We start from the raw sequence: 19,565 nt of genomic DNA, 5'->3' as shown, positions 1-19,565 counted from the left end.
GAAAAATCAATAATTTATTGTCACATGTTTAAAACTGAGCAAAATATATACCCGAGGTAAATTAGGGATGTATTGATCTTGTGCCACAAATACCCCATTGAATTTTATATTGCCCAGTAAGACTGCTTGCTGAAAGCCATTTTAAGTAGAGTGGAATTAAACTTAAATTGCAAAATATACCATACTTCTAATAAAGTGAAAATATAGCCACATGAAATTATAACCAAAAGTGGGGTCCAGCTGCTCACTGCTCAAAAGCCATTAAAGAGGAAAGGTTGGTAGAAAAGAAAGTTTGCTTTATTTTGGATGCCAGCAGCCCAGGGGGGAGGAGGGGGGAGGAAGGTGGGAGTGGAGGGTGGACTCTTGTCCAAAGGCCAACTCCCCACCACTGACAACCAGTGGGCAAGAGCTTTTATAGACGGGCTGGGGGGGGGGGCTACATGTAGAAACAGCACACTCAGCTCTGACAGTCATCTTGAAATTGGTCATGCAGTCATCTGACCAGGGCTATCTTGATTCGTTTAAGTACAGTTAGTCTTCAGTTCCAGGGTCAATTTGTTCTCATTTACTTGAGGCCAGTTCTCAGATTTGTGGCAGCTTATGTCATAACTACAGTCTGGCTATCATGTAGTTAACTTCTTCCATCTGGTGGGGGTTTCATTATCTACAATACAGCTCACAGGATACGGCTCAGGACATTACCTATAGCCCTTGAGAATTAACTAAAGGTCCTTGACTTTGCTTAATGACTAAACTGTTATTATTTAGTCTTGTTGGACTGCTTTTCTTTGCTTCTGCATTTTCTCACTTCTCTGATTAAACTTATTCTTTGGCTAAAGTTTTTCCACAGACAAAAGCCAGGCTGAGGACATGGGGAGCTAGACCATAGGGTCCTGCTCTGTTTCAAAATGACTCTTAGTAGTTAAAGTCATCAGGAAAACTATGTTAAAAATATGTGGCATGTGACTCAGCCAAATGAGGTAAAGTGAAAAATCTGAATCTAAAACCACTTAATAACTCCTTATCCACTTATCTCAAGTGTCTAAAGACCTAGCATGTGTCAGGTATTGTACTAGGTGATGGGGTGTCGATTGAGGATTTAGCCCCTGCTTTCAAAGAGCTCACTGTCTGGTGGGGACAATGGTCATATAAATGACAACAACAAAGCATGACAAGTCCTATGAGAAAGGAAAGTATAGGGCACTATGGTGATACAGAATAAAACCTGCTGGGTGCTAATCAGAGGAGCAAGCCAGGGGTGTATTTCTCTAAAGAGGAGGATTTGGAGGTATACGTCTTAAAGGAGACCTGAAGCAGGAATTCAATTCACAAGGCCTGGGTAAGAGAGATTTACAAATACTCTACATAAAATATCCAAACTAACTACAAATCTAAGGTGTCCATTGAAAGTGAGGTAGGGCAGATACCTGGCTGAGGCCCAAGTGGGTAGAGAGAACTTGGGGGGACAGAGCCATAGAGACCAAGGACCCAGTCTCAGGAAGATTTGGATAGGAGAACATGAGACTTCCCATTCCCTTTGCCAGGAACATTCTTTCCTCAGAACTGGACAACACTGGCTTCTTCTCATTGGTCAAATGTGAAGAGCACACCCCATGTCATTCACTACTTACCATGTTTTATTTTCTTTGCAGCATTTGTTAATAATTACAATTATTTCACTTATTTTCTGATGTAATTCTTTATTTTCTGTTTCTTACTCATAGAATGTAAGTTTTATAAAGACCCGTTTCACAAAAACATCTAATAAACATGTGTTGAATGGTTGTTAAATGAAGAATGCTAGGGTTCAGTGGCAAGGCAGGCAGATGCCAGATACCAAGAGCAGGTTGGTAGGACTTGTGGGACAGAGAATTTGCAACTCCAAGGCAATTGAAGACTGAATTATGCTAGCATTGGGTCACATGGTCAGGCATTGGTCAGTTTAAAAGTAAATTTATTCAGATCTTCCTCACACAAAGCTGGATATTTTTTAATGTTCATCTGAATTTGCTGTAGATCTTGAGCTTGACTTATTTTACCAATGACTGGTAAACTCTAAGACCTCAGGAGACTAATAAAAAATTGGTCAGAAGTCAGGTTCTCTCCTAGGCCATCAGTCTGAGATGTTGCTATGCACATTATATATGATGAGTTTCTTTTATCTTCCTCCAAGGTACACATTTCATGCTCTTTGTTTTAATGAGTGCCTCAGGAAAAATAAAAATCTCGTGGTGGTGGCTGTCTTTTCTTATAATTTCAAGAGAAAGCTTATGTGCTCATGGTGTCTGAGATAATTCCTCAGTTCAGACTAATTCAGACTAGATTGAATTAGCATTGGTTCTTTCATCACTAATTAGGTGGTAAAGAAGACCTGCCTCAGGGTACACAAACATAGACTCTGTTCCCATAATTAGTCTAATGAAGGGGTGGTAGCCCTGGCAAGTGCTGTTCTTGCATGATCTCCAAACCCGGAATTCTCATTAGACAGTGGGCTTCTTAAGGAAAGGAAGGTGCTTCATTGTCTGTGTATTCCAGGTATCTAACTCAGGGTGGTTTCCAAAACATGACAGGTTTCCAGCACACATTTGTTGAACTTAATGTTGTTTATATGAGGGGAGTTTCCAGAAATATATTAATGCATTCTGCCTTTAGCCCTGTTATATTCACTATTTTTATCAGTGTCTTAATAAAGAGAGATATACTCATCCATTTTTCAAAGGATACAAGCTGGGAGAGAGAAATAATGTGATGGTTGATGAAATAAAGCTTCAAAATATCCCAGCAGAGTAGAAAGACTGGCTCCAACTGATAGGATGAAATTTCATAATGATGTGTATATTCTCATACATAGGTGTAAAATATCAATTACACCGTTGTGAGAAGAAGCAAACCTGATTAACAATGGTTTATGTGAAAAAGATCTGGGTCTTATCCTTGGCCATAAGCTTAGGAGGTGTTAACTGTGTAAGGCATTTGCTGAAAAAAAAATTAAATTAAAAGTAAAATAAAGCAATGACAGAAGATTTAATGCAAATATAATGCACAGAGCCCAGTAAATAATCTCACAATATTTTGTGGTCCTCAGACCACACTTGAAGGATTTATGTAATTTGGGTTGCTGTATATTAGCACACAGTCCAACAAACTAGCACAGTGCTTCTCAAACTTTAATTCTCATATAAACCATAGTTTAGTTAGTAGATCTGGCTTGAGGTCTAATAGTCTACATTTATGACCAGCTCCCAGGTGATGCTGAAGCTGCTGAGACACAGAGCACTTTTTGAATATCAAGGAACTAGTGTATTTTCAGAGAAGAGTCCACATCTGGAGGATTTTGGAATCTGAAAATCAAACTATGATAGTTGTTGTCAGAAATGGACTATTTAGCATGGAGAAGATTTGCATAGTGGGGACATATTTCTAGTCCTTTAGTTTTGAATAGCTCGCTATGAATAAAGAACAGACTTGTGTTTTCTTGTGACCAAAAGCAAATGCAGAAGTGGAAGGAGTTACAGGAGGCAGATTTTGGCTAAATACAAGGAAGTGATTCTAGCAGATGGAGCCATTCAATGACGGGCAGCACTGCCTCAGAACCCAGATGCCTCCCTGCATTAGGAATGTTTAAGCAGAAGTCGGTCGATTACCAGTTAAGCGTAAGAAGAGAATGTCTATGTGGATGAGAGGACAGACAATAAAATTTACGATTCCTTTCAAGGTTAAGGTGCTGTGAAGCTGTACTTTCTCTCTCTTTATTTTCTCCTCCTTAATGGTTTCCCCTCAGCCCATTGTTCCAGGCCCATGGACTCTGCTGCAGATTCTCTTATGAGAAAATGCTCTGCAAAATATATAGCACTATATAAAATACAAGTTCTTATTGAAAATCTTATATTACCCCATTAATTTTCTTTCATTTCTACGTATTTGATTTTCAACTTAACATGGAAGTTTCTTGGATCAAGACAATATTAGGCAAGTGGGTGATATTCAGTTATGAATGAGTTGTATTTCATACTAATGAGGATAGTGAAGGTTGTTAGATAGTTGGATGTGTTACAAAGCGGCTGTGGCACTTCCAGCATTTAGAAATTTAGAATACATTCTGACTCCCAGGACAGTTCCATCAAAATCCACTGTGGAATCGAAGGGATAAACTACTTGTTATCTCAAGGTCACTTTCAAACCTAGCTTTGGAGAAAATGTAAGCATATCCTTTAATAAAATACCTATGTAACTTTTTCTTCTTTTCTGTTGTGTCTGTAAATTGACTGGGTGTGCCAATATATATTTCAGGGCAACTTTTAGAGAACTGGCACCCTGAATCATGGTGAAGGTACTTCGTTAGGCTTATTACAGGAACTCAATCAATGCTTTTGTGCCCTGAGGCAGGCCTGCTATGCCTTCTAATTAGTGATGGAAGAACCAAAGCTAATTCAATCTAGACAGTCGCTCCTGGGACTGAAAGATTGCCCTGGGCATCCTGGAGCACAAGCTCTCTCTGAGGATTTCAGCATCAGCACCAGCCCAAGAGGGGCACTGACATCAAACCATCAAGGCCCTTCCAGTTCCCCTGCAAAAATCCCTTTCAGTCAGCATATTTGATGGGAATGCATGTCACAACCAGGAACCTTCCAAAGAAACATACAATGGAAGAAGTATATTCAAAATAATCTGTCACTTTCTCTTGACATAAGGTATATACCAGAGTCACTGTTCTCCTGGATTTGAGGCTCAAAATTTGGTAAAGGAAATCCCATCTCCTCACATGGGAACCCAACAAATAATGCTGTGGAGGGATAGATTTCTGTAATAATACACACAGAAAAAAAAATGCCTTTCACATCCAGAAATCAATTTGTCTTCATAACAACATAGATAGGAAGTAATGAAGGTAGATAACCTCATTTCATTGATGAAGACACGGAATTTCAAAAAATCTAAGTGGCTTCCTTGATGTCACAGAGATGCTAAATAATAGAGCCAGGACTCCTTTTAGCTCCTAACTTAATTTTCTTTCCATTATGGGAGGAACAATTAAATGTCTTATTTTCTTTGAGAACCAAAATATGCCATTGAATTATTCCCATATATGGCTACAATAGAGATATGTTTAAGTATATCTGCCATGAGTGTTTTTGGTGGAGTTTTAAAAAAATTTTCCCCATTAAAATATAATTCTCTCAGGCAACTCAGAAAATATGTTTTAGAAATATCCATGGTAATTGAGTTCCTACTATGTACAAAGTACTTCATAAAGTCATTTGCATGAGCTATTATTTAATCCTTACTAAAGCACCTTAAAATAGGCATTACTAGGCCCTTTTTAAAAATGAGAAAACTATTAGGAAAGATTGACCTGCAAGAGGGTTTCACAGCTGGCAAGTGATACATTTGATCCCCCATCACATCATGCCTCTTCATTTAGTATTGTGGAGTCAATAATTAATTAATTTGACCAATATTTATTAAATATGTATATCTTATAATAGATTGAGAGCTCAAAAATGTCATTGATGATCACCTGAATCAATTCATAGAAGTTTGAAATTATTGTCTTCATATTTAGCTTAGAATTTGTATCTTGTTGGATGTCCTTACTATTGTTCACAAAATGGTTGTTCAGTGTACAGCAAGTATTGAGTTAACACACAGTGTCTTTCTGTGTTAAAACTTGGAGGGTCTAGACCTGAGGATGAGAAAGATGCCAGTGGTAAAATCCACTGTGGTTCCATTTACATTGTCATCCTGCTTTGTGCCTAGCACTGAAAGCCCATGATGAAGTTTGAAGGATGGGAATTGGAGAGGAAAGTGGTGTGACAACTACCTTCTCCTTTGTGGCATAAAGAGCTCACATATCAAAAGGAGTTCAGTGGTCTTGGGGGAGAAATAATCTCTCAAAGCCTCAGTCTCCTGACCTGTAAAAAGAGAAAATCACTATTAGCTCTGCATTCCTCTTGAATTGCTATGAGGAGCAAATGGAATAATGTCTATAAAAGCATTTGAAAACTGATGGGCATGACAAAGAGAAAACATTACACACTGTTATAAGGTATTCATATATTTTCATTTTTATTAAGCATTTTCATTGACTTGACTCTGAATCACCTCCTTAACTGGCTTTGCCACTTGCAAGTGTTGGTCTCACCAGGTCTTTGTCACTAAAATGAAGGATGTGGCTATAAACAAAGCAGTGGGAAAGACAAGAATTTGAAGCCAATCCAACCACGTCCACATTTTAATAGGTATGTGACCTTAGGCAAGTTACTTAGGTATTGTTTTTCCCCTTTCTGTAAATTGGGAAAATAACACCTGTTGTTTTTCAAAAGCATGTTGTATATTTTAAGCACCTAACCAAGTTTAGGACTCTTAGGACATTAACCAATTGTTAGTTCCTGTCCCATAGCTATCCAATAAATCAATTAAGTTTTTAAATCTTTTGTGACTTCTTAGTTCTCCTTTCCTACATACAGGGTAAGATGCCCTTTTAAAACAGTCTAAGTTTGTTTTCCGGTTACTATACATAACTAATAGGACAAAAACTTTGCAGCTATTTCCAACTCAACTTTTTATACCCAAAGAGGTCATGGGTGATTCTAAGACAGACAAATCCTCATCTCTATTTCTAAACGAAGTGGCAGGTAATATGTTAATTTATGCTTTTACCAGGGATTAAAAGGAAATGATCCATACAAGCGACAAAGGTCAGGATATACTAACTACAACCAAAATTAATTAAACTGTAATCAATATTGTTATAGTTTTCAGTTACATTAATCATGTATGTGAATGATTTGAATCCATGGAAAAGTTTTGAAATTTATTTCTGATTTATTCCTCCCACCTCAACCCCCTTCCCTTGAATTGATATTAGTAATGTTTTAGATGAAGTTTAGCCTTTACACTAGCAAATAAAGCAAAAATTTTTGAAAATTGCAGCAGCCCTTTAAAAGAATAATATCGATGCTTCCCAATCAATATTCCTAATAATGCCTGCAGGAAAGCAGTATAGCTCTCTACGGGGAAAAAATCAATATGTCCTAAGTAATTCACTGCAGTAGGAAAGACAATTTCAGGAAACTGCATATTTTATTGTTTTTGTTTGGTTTGTTGGTTGGTTGGTTAGTTGGTTTCTTATCATTAGTTAAATGATTTTTATAGCTGGATGTAATCATTCTACCCAAGTGGCCCTTGTGAATTTACTCTTATTCCATTACCTCCCACCAGGCGGAGACACAGCTCCAGAAATGAGCAAGTTGGCCCAAGAAGCCATCTTAATGTGTAATTTTCATAGTGTCTTCCCACACAAGTAGTTCTTTTATTCAGTTATGGATATTTAAGTCTCCTCAGGTAGAGCACTGAAAACATACATTCTTTGAATGACAAACACTGGCAATACATGTGTCTTGAAGAGGCTCAGGCCATGCGGTGCCTCAATACAAGACCTAACTTTTCTGTAGCTCAGTATTCATTTTTATCATCCTTGTCAGCCAAGGCTCAAAATATTGCTTCTTATAGAATGGCTGCGTCTCCTTAGAGAAAATACAATATGTAAGTATACACTTGCCCTTTATCCTCTTTTCCACCTATCTAAATCCTACCTTTTATTTAGGGTCATAACGAATTTTACTTCCAATAAAATCTTCCCTGATTACATTCACCACATTTTTTCTCTCCCTACTTTGGCATTTTATGAAAGGTATTGCCTATGTAGAAGATAACATAGCAAAACAATTTAAAAATTCATCTTTGAAATAAAACGTACATACATTAGAACCCTAACTCTGACAGTTACTCGTCATGTGACTTTGGACAAATTATTTAGCCTCTGTAAGCCTCAATTTCCTCATCTTTAAAAGGAAGATAATGATATCTACTTAATGAGATTGTTGTGAAAATTTTAAAACTAAATGCAGGTGGAGCATTTAGCAGAGTGCTTTAAAAATATACAAACAATAAGTATATAGAAATTAGTATTATATAATACAAATTTGATTATATGACAGAGTGCACTTTTTCTCTATATATAATATCTCTGCTAAAGAGAAAGGAGAAATTATTACTGAATGAATGACTGCTACAAAGCTATGTGTTATTAATGTATTAGATAAGACCTTGAAAAAGCCCATATTTGGATGGGTCTGAACTAACCTGATATAAAGTCCTGTGGTTAGGTTTTAAAAATCAATTGAATGATTATAGAATAGGAGGAAATCTGATGTGGCATTTCTTTTGAAAATAACTGGAAACATTTATTGACTATTATTTCAATGAGTTAACAGTATGGCATAGCATCCATTGTCTTTTAATTTTGTTTAAGGTATCTTCTGTCATCCAGACAGTTTAAATCTGGACCTCATTGACAGGTGGATTCATGATGTCAGAAGAAGTAGTCAGGACACATTATACACTATAGCAGTACAGACTGGCTAGCTGTCCCCCAATCCCAATTTCTCTCATTCCTAGGTACATTTCTTTGCAGTAGCCATGTGGTTTTATAACTGGAGTGTGGCACACTGCTTCAGGCTAAGTCCAGAAAAATGCCCATATGCTCTTTTTTTTTTACTTTATACAGATGAACTCAATGACTCTGGTGGTTCTGTTTTAAAGACAGCAGAACTATAGGAGGCAAAAGCCTGACCCCCTCGTCAGTGTTTGGAAGAGAGCCACAAGCCAATCAGGAAAGTCCACTTTAAACTCACAGAAGCAAGAAACAAACTTCCATTGTGTTTGAACCACCACCACTTCTTGATTTGTTTAACAGTTAGCAAACTCTAACTAATTCAGCTAGTCCACATATATCTGCAGTATTCATTTGGATTATAGAGTCGTATTTTAAGAGAGATATTAACAAATTTAAAAAGTTTTAGAGATGATTAAGATATTAAGATACTTAAGAATTTTTAAATCAGCTGGTGAGATTTGTCAAAATGCACACATCTTTTAAACTCCTAGGTGATTCTGATGTGTACCTTATCTTAAAAAGTACTTGTTTAGAACCCTGGCATGGGGAAAATTATTGAATGAGCTGGAGATTGTTTTCCTGGAAAATAAAAACATGATGATAGATATCTTCAAATGTCTGAAGGACTAACATAAGAAAGAAAAATCTACACTTCCACTGTGAAGAAAGGGAGATGTATACTTACACTGCAAGACATTGACCAGATTCAATGGGTGGAATTGCAGGAGGAAAGATTTGGGTTCATTCAAAGGAAAATGTTATAATAATTACAGTTTTTCAAAAAATGAACCACTGATTTTAAAGTGATGGGTTCTCTCTTTCCTATAATATCCAAGCAGGGATGACATAAAAATATCATTACTATAATGCTCTCCACAACCATTATTTCATCTGAAACTTGTAACCAACCTGTGGGACAGGCCCACTTCCTTGTAGACAAGGAAACCAAGACCCAGTCATAAGACTGCCTGCACATTGTCACAGAGCCAGAAAACAACACAGGCAAAACGTTCATCCCTGTCTTCAGACTCAGAGACTAGTTCTTTCTTCCACTGATCATGTATGTGGGTAATTCCTCTCAGATATAAGATTCCATGAAAAAGATTGGGAGAGCCTCAATGGCAGGAACATTAATTTATCCTTCTTTATATTTTCACATTGCTGAGCACACAGTATGTGGTTATTAAATACATATTTAACTGCATTTAATTGACACTATCCTTCTGAAATAAAAATGCCATAAAAAGTAGGCATTTCCTCTCTACACTGTTTTCACACAAAACCACTTCCCTCACACATAATGTTGTGCACTAGGGAAGAAGTACAAGGTACATGGCCTTTGCCTTCCAAACAGAGGACACCCAGAAGCAAGAGTTAGATACTTGAGTCTCTAGTGAGTAAAAATATTTGAACTACATTCAGAAATTACTCTTCAGTTTTCAATGCCAGTCTGAAGTATAAAGTGCCCTGGAGTAGATCGCATGAGACCCCGGCTCTGCCTTGAGCACTTTGTCAAATCACTTAACCTCTGCCTGCTTCCATATCCTCATCCAGGAGCCAGGCAATAATTTTCAGTGGCTGGTGACCCCACAGAAGGAGCAGCCAGACTTTCTATGCCTCCTGAGTCTGATCTAGCCTCTACCCTGGACCAGCAATTTGCAGGAAATGCTGGAGACAGCACATATCTAAAGAAACATTTAGGGATGCAACTGGCAAAATCAGACTTCAAGAGATTCTATGGGATTAACATCTCAGCTACTTTTCAAAATAAATTCAAAGGAAAATAAAAGAGATGGAGAGAATACATACAAAAGACATAAATAACGTAATAACCAATTGCAAACTTATTTGGATCACAATTTCAAGTAGTAGGGAAAAAATATTTTAAGTAAAGGAGTGTAAATGGTGTGATTACCATTTATATACTGTTCCAAAATAGATAAAACTAATCTATGCTCCTAGAAGTCACTATAATATTATGTTTCTTCATCTCTGCTCTAGTTCCATGGGTGTGTTGAAATGAGAAGATTTAGTGAGCTGTAGAGTCTGGTATGTGCATTTTTCCATATACTATTAATCAATAAAAACTGTTTTAAATGACAGAATTCTGGGTACTATGTCAATAAATGTAAATCATAAAAGAGTTAAATGAAAAAATATTATCAGTTCCTTTTATGTTTTTCAAGGAAGCCTTCATGGAATGATAGAATTGCTTAAAAACATACTGAAAAACAAAAGAATCTTGCTCAGTGAAACTAGATACAAAAGGCATAAGATTTGTATCATCTGAGAGCGGACATAAATGCCAGAAAGATGGGAAACAAAAGAAAAAGAGAATTTTGAGAGACATATGTATTAAGGAGGGAGGAATAAAAAATATGGTCTGTAGCAACATGGAAACTGAAAGCAAAAACTAAAATTATTTATAATCATGTCTGTATCCATATAGACATTATGCAAAATAAGCTTATTTACAAGGGCACCATAGCTGCTGTGGACACCAGCTCTATTTTAAAGATACGGTGACTTTAAGTGTCTATCACAAGGACATTGGGTAGACTGCAGCATTAAACAACTGTAGTGTTCTGACTCTGGATCTGTGTTTGTTTCATAAACTGGGCTCGTCGAGGTGAACAATGTCAGGCCATCCACAACCTGAAGAGGAATGTCTGGGAAAAGACAACAGGGACAGAGACCCTAACGTCCGTCAATGACCCTCTATATTCTCACTATATATACAAATGGATTATTTTAGTACTTCAAACCAGATTGTTTCGTCAACTCTATCCATTACTGAGCTATGAATTATGCTGAAATTTTTCACCCAGAATAGAGATTCTCCCTCACCCAGCAAGTCAGCACACAGTTTACAGCAGATAATAATTACAGCAGTTTCCTTTTGTCTTTGTAGCTTTCTTTGATGCAAGTAAAGCTGGTGACTCAGAATTCTGGGCCCATGTCATGAGGATGTGGAGGCGATAAAAGAAAAATGAACAAGCCCTGAAATGGGAAAATGTGCAAAGGGTCTGATTCAGACAGGAGGTGCTATCTGTCACCAAAGATCTTTCTGACCCTGGGCCTGCTAGTATCAGATGGAAAGTAGGAAGGTCACAAGACCCCAGGGCCAAGCTGAGTAAGATAATCATAAGGGTGCAGAATTTGCAAAGGCCTGTATAGTAGAAGTTCTCAGATGAGTCCTCAAGAATTGAAAAGGTCAAATACATACCTTAGAAGAAACCATATTTACAGACTGGGAAGGAGGAGGGGGATGAGGAGTTATTGTCAAATGTGGACGGAGTTTCAGTTTGTGTTGATGAAAAAGTTCTGAGATGGATGGTGAAGATGGTTGCATAACAATGTGAGTGGACTTAATGCCACTGAACTGTGCAGTAAAAAATGGTTAAAATAGTAAACTTTATGTCATGTATATTTTGCCACTATATATATATATGTATGTATATATATATATATATATTTGCAGAAAAAATTTAGTAGCAAACAGTTGTAAAACAAGAAGTTAAAAGGTGGTCAAGCAATCTAGTGCCAATTTTTAAGAATTCAAGAGTTCAGGCTCCAGAGTCTGACTACAAGTTCCAAATCAGAGCCTCTAAACACCACCTCTTCTTAGCTCCATGGCAATAGGCAGGTTACAGAATTTCTCCAAGGCTCAGATTCCTCATCTATAGAATGGGTTAATTATAGTATGTAACTTGTAGGATTGTTGAGAGGGGTAAATGAGATAATCCACATAAACTAGTACTAGTCTAGTACAAAGTAAGTCCACAGAAACTCTTAACCATTATGTTATTATCACTGTTCTGTCGTTCTTGTCATTGACAGCTAAGTTCAGACACATTAGTGCCTGGCACTAACATGAAAGGCTTCAAGAAAGCCCTCGGGAGCAGAGAAGGCTGAGAATACACATTGAATCATGTTTAATCAACAATCTAATGAGGTAGGCACTTCATATTCCCTATTTTGTTAAGAAATTGGGGTTCAAAAACGTTAAATGACTCACTCAAAATCTAGCTGGTACATGGCAGAGCCAAGAAAGCACCCCATATCATAGGACCCTAACCCATGCCCTTTATGCTGTATCATAAAGACCTGTGTGGTGTTAGTGTCAAATGAGGGCTGAGAGTAATTCCTGAAGCAGTAGAGAAGATGCTTAAAGCAACATCAGTGTAATAATAGAGAAAACATGAATGAACTGAAACATCAGGAGAAAAGAGGTAGGATATTATTCAAATCACTAGGTTTTTGAGGACTTACCTGCCACACTCTATCTTAAACACTTACTTGATCACATTTCATCTTTACAACAGCTCTTTTGAGACATGTTGTTAACCCTATTTTCCAGATGGAAAAATGGAATCTCAGAGAAGTTTAAAAACTTGTAGAATATCATAAGGTTAGTAAGAGGTGAAGTTGGGATCTGAACCAGGTCTATCTGATTTTAAAATCATTGCCTTTAAGCAAAGAGAGGAGCTCTCTAGAGGATGGGGAAAATGTGAGTTTCTTACAGATTGATTGGATGAATAGCAAAAATTGGTCCTGAAATAAGCAGAGCAAATTGAGGAGTATGGGTGGAGTACAGATGGGGAGACCAAGCAAACAGGAGAGAAATGGAAAGTAGAATTTCGGGCAGATGGAGACGGCAGGTGGGACAGCCTAGAGATGAGAGTTTTGCTTTGTTTGGTTTCAGGGAGACTCTCACTATCACAGGCCCCTTTTCCCCACGAGTTGGGCTGTAATTTTCCTCTTTTTAGACCCTATTGTTTTCTAAGAATTTGATGATAACTTCTCTAATTCCTGACAGATGATTAACACCTGGGGGATACAGGAAGGGTTCATTCACCTCATCACAGGAAATGGCTTACTCCTAAATCAAAACTGAAACTGACTCACTGAAGAATCAATAATGGTGATGGCCAAGACCGTAAGTCTCCTTGAAGGCCAGAATCCCTGACACTGCCCATTAACAATACACTGGAATACAAGTTCAGGGTTGTTACTAAGAGCCGCTCTGAGAATATGCTTAAATAAAAGGCTCTGTGGGTGATGTGCTCATCTTTATAGACATTAGGCCTTTGAGAGAAAGGAGTGGCCTTTGAATACCTTGAATTCTGTTAAATTAAATTGAACTACCTAAATACAATTTATTATATAGAATATATATTTATTTAAATGGAAATATTTATAGATTTCTATTTTTTGCAGGGGCAAGTTATTACCCATGTATCTGTGAGTGCTTCAAAGAACGATCTTACTTCTGGCCAAGCTGTTTTAAAGACTGGTCTCTGAACACACTAGAGAAGGAAACCACATCTAGTCCCCTCATCCATGGCCCTGAGAAATAAGGCTGGCTCCCTCCAGGGGCTGTTGGGGATTATACCACAGAGGTAAACTATATTCTTCATAAGAATTCAAAAGGGAGCAGTGAGCACCGGACTACTTTTACTTTTTCCCAGCTTTGGTCTCATTCCCTTGCAATATGACATCAGAAAAATCCCCGACCTCAAGAAGATATCTACCTCTTGCAAATATCTGATCCATAAATGGTAAAAAGCTGCCTGGGCAGACTCCTCCACTCTTGATGAGAAATGATCAGGATGGATATGAGCTGGAGTTGATTTCTGAGGATATGCAAGCTGACAAATAACTTCTCAGCAATCCCTTTCTGTTCTGGCACATAAAAGACTGCTCCTTGAGTAGAGGACAAGGGATTCAAATACAATTACTAGCACTGACTAAAGTCAAAGCTTCCTTTGCCCACTCACATGATGGTCTACAAAGCAATAAAGAGTATTTCCTCCTCTGTTTCTCAGTTACCTCTTCTGATCAGTAAATTAGAACAATCTACTTCCTGATAAAGACAAATCCTGCAGATTTGAATTGTGGATCCAGAGATTTCTAAGTCTATTTGGTATGATAATCACATGCCTTCAGGTCAGTAGAACCAAGCAAGATCAAATCAGAGTTTTAGGTTCTGAATCTAGAATTTGTTGGGAAAATCTGATTGGTTCCACATTATGATAACAAGGCAAACCATTGTAAGTTAAATGAAACCCTTTTTCTTAACATTGTAAAGTTATATTATTCCACTCTTGGAATCTTGAATATGCTTCTTTTTTTTCAACTATTTTGGGATATAGTTGACAGTTAAATTTTAAGATATTTAAAGTATACAATGTGATGATTCGATATCATCACAGGTATACATTGTGAAAGGATTACTCCCATTGAGTTAATTAACACACCCATTATCTCACATATTTTCCTTTTTTGAAGGAGAGTAGGGTGGTAAGAACATTTAAGCTCTAGTCTCTTAGCAAATTTCAATTATACAGCACAGATTTATCAACTATAATCACCATGTAATACATTAGATCCTCAGACTTTATTCTTCTATAACTTAAACTTTGTACCCTTTTACCAACCTCTCCCTACCAAACCCCAGCCCCTGAAAACAAGTTTTCTACTCTCTCTTTCTATTTTTTGACTTTTTATATACAAAAGTTTCAAGTGTACAGCATTATAATTGGACATCTGTATACACTACAGTGTGATCACCAAGTCCAGTTGCCACTCATCCTTGCACAGTTGAGACCTTTCCCCGTTTGGACCACCCCCAACAACTCCCTTCTCCTCTGGTAACCACTTATCTGATTTTTGTATCTATGAGTTTGTTTTTCTTTTCTTTTATTTATCCATTTGTTTTGTTTTTTTTTTAGATTCTTCATATAGTGAAATCCTATGGTATTTGTCTTTCTCCATCTGACTTATTTCACTTAGAATAATACCCTCAAGGCCCAACCATGTTGTCACAAATGACAAGATTTCATCTTTTTTATGGTTGAGTGATATTTCATTGTGTATATATACTGAATCTTCTTTATCCATTCATCTATTGATGGGCACTTATGTTGCTTCTATATTTTGGCTATTGTAAATAATGCTGCAATGAACATAGCAGTGCATATATCTTTTCAAATTAGTGTTTTCATGCTCTTCAGATAAATGCTCAGAAGTGAAATACCTGGATCAAGTTCTATTTTTTGGAAGAGTGAGAATAATACCTTTTAGGTACTAAATCTTTGAATGTTTTATAGAATTCACCAGTGAAGCCATCTGGTCCTGGGCTTTGTTTGTTGGGAGATTTTCAATTACAGTTTCAATCTCCTTACTAGTCTATTCAGTCTTACAGTCTATTCAGATTTTCTATTTCTTCATGATTCAGTCTTGCAAGGTTGTATGTGTCTAAGAATTTATCCATTTCTTCTAGGTTGCCCAATTTTTTGGTGTATTATTATTTGTAGTAGTCGCTTATGATCCTTTGTATTTCTCTGGTATCAGTTGTAACTTCTCTTTCATTTCTAATTTTATTTATTTGAGTTCTCTCTTTTTTTTGGTTAGTTTTTCATATTTTGTTTATTTTGTTTATTTTCCAAAAAAAACAGTTCTTAGTTTAATTGATCTTTTTATTTTTTTTTCCTTTTAATCTCTATGTTATTTATTTCCACTCTGATCTTTATTATTTCCTTCCTTCTATTAATTTTGGGCTTTCTTTGTGCTACTTTTTCTAGTTCCTTTAGGTGTAAAGTTAGATTGTCTATTTGGGACTTCCTCGTTTTCTGAGGTAGACCTAAATTGCTCTGAACTTCCCTCTTAGAACCACTTTTCCTACATTCTATAGGTTTCAGTATGTAGTATTTCTGTTTTCACTTGTCTCTAGGTTTTTAAAATTTTCATCTTTGATTTCTTTGATACTCTACTTGTTGTTCAGTAGTACAGTGTTTAGTCTCCACACTTTTGTGGTTTTGTTTGTTCGTATCTTGTGATTGATTTCTAGTTTCATATCACTGTGGCTGGAGAAGACACTTGATCTGGTTTTAATCTTCTTGAATTTACTGAGACTTGTTTTGTGACCTAACATGTCATCTATCCTGGAGAATGTTGCACTTAAAACAATGAGGAAAATGTGTATTCTGCTGCTTTTGGACAGAATATTCTGTTTATATATATTAAGTCTAGCTGATCTATGCCATTTAAGACCACTGTTTCTTTACTTATTTTCTGTCTGGATGATCTATCCATTGATATAAGTGTAAAGTGTAAAGTCCCCTGCTATTATTACATTGCTTTCAATTTTTCCCTTTAGGTCCATTAATATTTGCTTTATATATCTTGGTGTGTCCCTGTTGGGTGCATATACATTATAAAAGTTTTATCTTCTTTCTGGATTAATCTTTTTATCATTAGGTAATTACCCTCTTTGTCTTTTATTACAGTCTTTGTTTTAGAGTCCATCTTGCCTGATGTCAGTAAAGCTACTCCAGCTTTCTTTTCATTTCCATCTGCATGAATATCTTTTTCCATACTTCATTTTCAGTTTGTGTGTGTCCTTCCTTCTGAAGTGAGTCTCTTGTAGGCAGCATATAAATGAGTCTTGATTTTTTATTCAGTCAGCCACTCTATGTCTTTTAATTGGCAAATTTAGTCCATTTATATTTAAAGTAATTATTGATAGGTATGTATTTGTTTTCATTTTGTTAATTGTTTTCTGGCTGTTTTTGTAGTCCTTCTGTTAATTCCTTCTCTTTCTCTTCCTTTGTGTTTTGGTGGTTTTCTTTAGTGTTATGTTTAGATTCCTTTCTCATTTTCTTTTGTGTATTTACTATAAATGTTTTCCTGTGGTTACCATGAGGTTCACATACAATATTCTACATAAATAGTAGCCTGTTTTAAGTTGGTAGTAACTTAAATTGGAAGACATTCCAAAGTTTTATTTTTTTTCTCCCATTCCCCATGTTTTATACTTTTGATGACACATTTTACATCTTTTTATTTTATACATCTCTTAACTGTTATTTTAACTTTACTTAATTTTAATACTTTTGTCTTTTAACCTTCATGCTTGCTTTGTAAGTGACCCACTACCTTTACTGTATATTTATCTATTCCTGTGAGGTTCTTACTTTCATATGTTTTATTATTAACTAGTGTCATTTCTTTTCAGCTTAAAGCAGTCCCTTTTCTATTTCTTGCAGGGCTGGTTTAGTGGGGATGAACTCCTTTAGTTTTTGCTTATCTGGAAAACCCTTGATGCCTCTTTCTATTTTGAATGAGAGAATTCTTTTTTTTGTTGTTGTTGTACATGCGCCTCACACTGTTGTGGCCTCTCCCATTGTGGAGCACAGGCTCCAGACGTGCAGGCTCAGCAGCCATGGCTCACGGGCCCAGCCGCTCCACGGCATGTGGGATCTTCCCCTTACATCGGCAGGTGGACTCTCAACCCCTGCGCCACCAGGGAAGCCCGAGAGAATTCTTGGTTGGAGATTTTTTTCCTTTTAACACTTTGGATATGTCATGCCACTCCCTTCTGGCCTGTTAAGTCTCTGCTGAAAAATCTGCTCATAGCCTTATGGGGTTTCCCTTTTCTCTTGCTGCTTTTATGATTTTCTCTCTATCCTTAACTTTTGCAATTTTAATTATAATACGTCTTGGTGTGCTTCTCTTTGCATTTATCTTATTTGGAAGTCTCTGGGCTTCCTGGACCTGGATGTCTGTTTCCTTCCCCAGATTGGGAAAGTTTTCTGCCACTATTTCTTCAAATAATTTTTCTGGTTCTTTCTCTCTCTTCTTCTTCTTCTAGGACTCCTATAATGTAAATATTATTCCACTTGATGTTGTACCAAATGTCCCTTAAGGTATCTTCACTTTTTAAATTCTTTCTTCATTTTGCTGCTGTCTGGGTAAGTCCCATTGTTTTATCTTCCAGCTGCCTGTTTCATTCTTCTATCTCATCCAGTTTATTGTTGAATATATACTATATATTCTTCTACTATATTTTTCAGATCACTTATAACTTATTTGGTTTTCTATTTCCTATTTCTTTGTCAAAGTTCTCAGTGTGTTCATCCAGTCTTCTGAGTTCATTGAGCATCTTTATTACCATTACCATACTTTGAACTCTTTGTCAGATCAACTGCTTATCTCCATTTTGTTCACTTTTTTTTCTGTGGTATTGTCTTGTTCTTTAGATAGGAACATATTCTTCTCTCTCCTCATTTTGCCTAGTTCTCTGTGTTTGTTTATATGTATCAAGTTAGCTATCTCTCTGCATCTTCAAGGAGTGACCTTATTTAGGAAATGTCTTATGGAGCTCAGAAATCCAGTCCTGCATGGCCACAAGAGCCAAACACTCAAGGGGAGACCCCCATGTGGGCTGTGTGTGCTCTCCTGTTGTGGTGGGACTATGTCTGTTACTAACGGATGCTGGTGGATGGGGCTGGCCTCTGGCTTGGCTTCAAGGCCTGCCTATGACTTCTGGCACTCTGGTGGGTGGGACTATTGTTTGGTTGGCTGTGAGACCTGGCCAAGGCTCAGGAGTGGACAGGACTCTCCATGGGTCCTGTCCCATGTTATCACCCACCCACCGATGTTATCAGGTTAGAAGGAAAATTCCAAAGTGACACCCACTAACCCTGGCATTAGCAAGGTAAACTTAGATTGCAAAAATTTCTCCCACCAGTGTCTAAGTCCCAGGGAGTGTCCCACCTGGTTCCTGCCCCTCCAGAAGATGCCTCAAGATTAGTAAGTGTGTTCCCTTCACCTTTGGGCCATGCACTTCTCAGTCTGGTGTGTTTGTGCTGATTTTCAGGTCAAGTGAGTCTGTGAGTGAGCCCTTTAAGAGTGGGATTTTTTTGTTCCCTCCTCCTCGGGGAAAAAATCTATACCTTTGTGATCCCTCATGATTGTGGATTTCTCTGGCTGGGGTGTGTGTTTTTCCATATCATATCTCTGCCTCTCCTATACATCTTGATGCTGTTCCTTTAGCCTTGTTGTGGAAGCTCTGTTCTTCCTGTTTTCAGGTCCCCTTTCAAGGGAATTATTTCATATGTAGTTGTAGTTAAGCACATAAAGCTAAATAAAATAAATCTACAACACAAATGTTCCTTTCAAGAGATTTTTCTGTATATGATGAATTGGCTGAGACATCTTTCTTTTTTTTTTCTTTTTTTGGTACGTGGGCCTCTCACTGTTGTGGCCTCTCCTGTTGTGGAGCATAGGCTCCGGACATGCAGGTTCAGCGGCCAAGGCTCAC

Source organism: Monodon monoceros, unplaced genomic scaffold (genome assembly GCF_005190385.1).
Source record: "Monodon monoceros isolate NGI ecotype Baffin Bay Population unplaced genomic scaffold, NGI_Narwhal_1 Super_Scaffold_7, whole genome shotgun sequence".
NCBI classification, from domain to species: domain Eukaryota; kingdom Metazoa; phylum Chordata; class Mammalia; order Artiodactyla; family Monodontidae; genus Monodon; species Monodon monoceros.
Note: the sequence above shows the minus strand (reverse complement) of the source record.